Source organism: Alexandromys fortis, unplaced genomic scaffold (genome assembly GCF_014885135.2).
Source record: "Alexandromys fortis isolate MF-2015 unplaced genomic scaffold, M_Fortis_MF-2015_v1.1 scaffold_340, whole genome shotgun sequence".
Classification (NCBI taxonomy): domain Eukaryota; kingdom Metazoa; phylum Chordata; class Mammalia; order Rodentia; family Cricetidae; genus Alexandromys; species Alexandromys fortis.
Genome location: NW_026068213.1, coordinates 491,808 through 497,205, shown reverse-complemented (window position 1 = coordinate 497,205; position 5,398 = coordinate 491,808).

The window sequence follows — 5,398 nt, the reverse complement described above, 5'->3', positions numbered from 1 at the left end:
CCTCTGCTGTCAATAGGCCCCTTTCGTTGTATATGGCCCCATGTATGTGGGCAGAGGCAAAGTCGTAGTGGATGTCTGGGTAAACATTAATCTTCTTTCCCAGTCCCAGCTCTAAAGCCTTGGTTAATGCTATTATTTTGGTTTTTTGGGCTGAAGGCCTTGCCAGCATTGGTTCTGCCCAGATCACCTCATTTGTGGTCGTTATTACTGCTCCTGCATGCCTTAGTCCATCCGGTACAAAGCTGCTTCCATCCATGAACCATGTCTCCTCTGCATCTGAGAGAGGAGTTTCTTTTAGGTCCTGTCATGTGCAGGGTGCTCATGCTAGGATCCTGTTCTGGGTCTGGCAGCAATGTAGCCGGTTTTAGAATTGTTGGAACTTGAAACATTATTCTGGCTGGGTTAAGGAGCAGAGTCTGATAATGAGTCATCCAGGCATCACTCAACCATCGGTTGGGCAGCTGTTTAAGTACCCCTTCCGGTTCAATCCTAGAGCTGTCTTGTCAGCATCCTTAACCATCATGGCCACTGCCACTATGATGTGAAGGCAAGGGGGCCAGCCCATGGCCATGGGGTCTACTTTCTTGGATAGGTAAGTTAGTGGTCCTTTCCATGGCCCTAGGGTCTGCATGAACACACTCTTATTTATTCCCCAGTGCTCATCCACAAACAGTTAGAAGGGCGTGGTCATGCCCAGCAGCTCTAGTGCCAAGCTTCTAGAAGATTGAGGGTGTTATATACCTTCTGTCCGTCCTCTGTCCAAATAAATTCTTGTTCCTTCATATAGGAGCTTGGCTAGTTCAGCAAACCCCAGAATCCAGAGGTGGCAGAAATCAGTGGTACCCAGGAATCCCCTCGCCTGCTTAGCAGAAGCAGAGGTAGGTATCTTCAGTACCATTTCCTTGTGGGCATCTGAGAGCCATCTCTGTCCTCCTCCGAGGACATACCCCAGATACATTATCTGTTGTTTGCAGATCTGGGCTCTCTTTGCAGAGGCCCTGTATCTCAGGCTTCTAAGGGCCTGCAGTAAGTTCTCCATCCCTTTCAGACACATTTCCTAGTTGGTGCAATAATCAACAGGTCATTTTTTGATGCACTGTAACAGACATATCTGGGTTTTGGGCATAGTACTCACTCAAGTCCTCGTGTATGGGCCTCATCAAAGATGGTGGGGGAGGTTTTGAATCCTTGTGGCTCTCTGGTCCAAGTTAATTGGCCACTCATTCTGATCTCTGGGTCTTGTCATTCAAATGTGAGATAGGGCTGGTTACTGGGGGCTAGCTGCAAACTGAAGAATTCATCCTTAAGTCCAGGACCCTGTACACTGCTGGTCAGGGCCAGCGTCCTGAGCAAGGCGTAAGGGTTTGGCACTGTGGAATGAATATCTGCTACCCTCTTGTTTGCCTCACTGAGGTCCTGCACTGGCTGGTAATCATTGGAGTGAAGCTTTTTTACCAGCAGCGGGTGGGGGTGGGGTGTGTTTCAGGCCAACTGAATGAGTCTCAGGATTCTAGCAGTCACCTTATATGTGGAGTGGTTCCCTTCCTTGCTTCGAGGGACATGAGGTATTGGTGGACTTTTACAGGATCTGCCCCTGATCTTCACATAGACAGTGGGCTGGTAGGATGCCAAACCTATGCTTTCCATCTCTGTACATGCTACAAGAAACTTCTGAAGCTAATTCTACATAGAGGGATCAGGTTTCATAGGTTTTGAGTAAAGCCTGCATTCCTCAGTCAAGATGCTGGTGACCAAAATTTAGACCAGCACCCCATTAGGGTCAAGTAGCTTAGCCCTGTCACTAGAGAAATGTATTTATGCTTTTATCTTTGTAAGCAAGGGGATATGGGCATTCCAGTATCACCAGGAAAGAATATGTTACCCGTCCCATTCCTAAGTCCACCATTCTTCCGGTAGTCTATGAATAGGGTTTGGTTCTGGTGGCTCTTTGTAACTAGGTCTTTTTTATTAGATATAGGCCCCTCTTGTTTTTAACAATACTGAGTTTTCTGTTCTGGTGTCTACCATAAAGTCAATTTTCTTCTCCACCTTTAGAGTTACCCTGGGTTCAGGAAGCAGGGGTGAGGGACCCTGACTCTCTTAAATCACTGCCTACATCTAACTACAGGACTTTGGTCTTTTGCTGCTTCTTTGGACATTCCCTTGCCCACCGTCCTTCTTCCTTGCAGTATGCACATTGATTCCTCCCCTAGTCTCAGGGGTTTCTGATATTTGTTTCTTCCTTCTTTATTGCCAGAAGTTGCTTGTCATATTCCCTGGCACAAGCCATCTGTCTCTCTTGATGTAGCCAAAATCTTGGATAACTTCTAGTGGTGGCTTTCCTGCTGTGCTTCTAACACTTGAGGAAGGCTCTTTGCTTGTCATTTTCCTTTTTCAGTTCTTTTTCCTCTACACTTTCCCTAGTATTAAAAACTTTCTCGGCCACCATCATTATATCTCTGATATTTCTCTTTCCTAGTCTGCCTAGTTTTTGGAGCTTTTTTCTTTATATCTGGAGCTGCCTGGTTTATAAAAGCAAAGATAAAGGATATTTCTGTCTCTGGTGCCTCCGGGTCATAGGGAGTATAGTGCCTTAAGACTTCCTGCAAGCATTCCAGGAAGGCTGCAGTGTTCCCCTCAGGTTCTGGCTCACATCATAAACTTTACTCATATTGGTCATCTGCCTGGCTACTTCCTTGAGAGCCGCCAACAGAGTCTGGGGATAGACTTTGAGTCTCTCCTTACCTTCTACTGAGTTATGATCCCATCCTGACTGGACACTGGGGAACACTGCATCTATAAGGGCTGAATCAGCAGTGGGCTCCCCAGTGAGTCCAGGGACAACTTTGCGGGCTTCTGTGATGATCCTGTTTCTTTCTTCGGTGATGCAAAAGACCTGCAGTAGCTGCTGACAGTCATCCCAGGTGGGCTGCTGGGTAAGAAGGGCAGTTTTAGGAGGTTAGTGAGGTCATGGAGATTCTTAGAGAAGGGGGCATTTTTCGAATGCTAATTGTACAAATCACTAGTGGCAAAGGCCGGTAGTGATACTGTTGGTTTCCATCTTCGTTTGGCATCCCGGATGGACTCAGTGGTAGGACTGCATGGCCCTGAGGTTGGGGAGTAGAGTGTTTTCACACTTGCTGTGGGTTGCCTGGGCTGGGCATCCACCTGCTGCCTGATTCTCTAGTGGAGCTTCCCCCACATCGTCCTCAACAGGTTCAAGGGATCCCGGGGAGGCATATAGGGTGGAGGAAAGATGTCTTCCTCATCTGATCCTCCTTGTAGGATTGGTGTGGAAGCACGTCCCCTGGGTTTTCTCTCAACAGTTAAAACCTTAACTTCTTGAGGCAAATAATTTTAACCTATGGTGGAGGGTTTTCTATAAGTCCCAACCAGGTGACTATATAGGGAATCTGTTCTGGGTGGCTGATCCTTTGTTGGTAAATGGTATTCTCCACCGTATCTATAAGCCAGCATCAAAGGATCCCTCTGCTGGCCAACTGACATTGAAGAAGGGATACTCTGAGCTGCAAAAGATATTAAATTTTTACTTTCTCATTTCCACACTGTTATGTGCAGTCACCTTGAAGTCACCCCAATGTGCAAGGCAAAGCTGTAAGGGAGAAGAGAGAGTCTGTCCCATGTTAAAGTCAGTGTCAGGTCAATTGTTAAAACAATGGACAGAGATACAAAGAAAAAGACAAAAACACAAGGGCCCAATGAGAGGAAAAATATCTTGAAAGCAGAGTCAGAGGTCTGTGGTCTTGATGAGCCCCAGACTCCCTTTGTCTGGAGTCCGGGGGCTCTAAAATGCCAAAGACTGTGTACTTTGGGGGAATTTCATCCCCCAGCAGGGTTGCCTTGTTGATGTTCTTGTCAGGACCTGGGATGTCTCCCAGATCCTTGCAACTCAAGCTGTCATGCACCACGCACCCGTGTCTGCGCTCGGTGTGCTATTACCCAGTTCACGAGCTTTGGGCAAGGGGGCTGGAGGTTAAAATACGCAAACACACACAGACAGAGACACAAGTCATCCTTGAATTCCCCAAGAATGCCCCCTTTATTGAGTCCAGGGGCATCTTATATAAGGATAGCCACGCCCCAGCCAAACCCACCAGAAACCACTCTCCTTCCATCAGGAACTCCTGAAGGTCTCCTGCTCAGAGCAGCTGTAGGCACTCAGATCAGGGGATTACAAGAAATTCAGGATCTGGGGTATCACTGCTCCCAACAGCAAACCTTATTTATTTATTTATTTATTTATTTATTAAAGATTTCTGTCTCTTCCCTGCCACCGCCTCCCATTTCCCTCCCCCTTCCCCAATCAAGTCCCCCTCCCTCGTCAGCCCAAAGAGCAATCAGGGTTCCCTGCCCTGTGGGAAGTCCAAGGACCACCCACCTCCATCTAGGTCTAGTAAGTTGAGCATCCAAACTGCCTAGGCTCCCACAAAGCCAGTACGTGCAGTAGGATCAAAAACCCATTGCCATTGTTCTTGCTCTATAGTGCATCTGCCTAGGCTACTTGGGTTGTTTCAGAAAAACCAGAAAACTGGAATTTTGGAGGATTCCATGTCTCAGAAGCAGTCAGAGATGTAAAGGTAAACTGAAAGTAAATGAATAGAGAGGCAGATAATTGACAGATACAAATGGAAACTCACCAGCTTCTCTGACACCTCTGGGGTCAAAGGTCCAGGGCTCATGGAGGATCCAGGAATCCCAGACAAGCCCCCAAATGTATGCCTGAGTTGTGAGACCTCCAACGAGAGCACCACAGAGCCTATTTTCTGATGCATTCACACAAGGATTTTTTTTATCTTTCAAGCTTGAGAACGGGGGTTTCATCATACACTGACACAGTGGGTAAGGGAGGAAGGCCCCTAGCTCACAGTGCAAGGGCTCTTTAAAGGGAAAAACTGCAAGCAGAAGTTGCATGCCTTGGAATTACCAGATTGGATAGGGGGATATGCTTATGCTGTAATTGGCTCTAAGTCAAGAGGGGATTTTTTTTTTTTTTTAGTTTTCCGTAAAAAACACCTGGTAACTGTAAAAACTTATTTGTCTAGCTTCTTATGGACTGTCCTCACGTCTCTGGGCAGCCAGGCAGTGTTTGGACCATTTGTGGCTTTTCTTGGAATTTCCAGGTACATGGGGTGGGACACATGGGTGGGGTGCCTGCTAGGTTAGATTCTTACAAAATGAACCCTAGGTTTAAAAGGGCTTTTGTCTTGTCTCTTCAGTAACAACTCTGAAGATGTTCTACAATCATTTACAAAATGTCAGTGGGCTTTTGTTTCATAGATGTACTTATCCATGAACATAGCATTTGATTATTTTCAGTAGCTTTGCTAAATCACTTTTTGTCTATTCTGAAGGTACTTCTGGAAATCCCCTCCTAAAC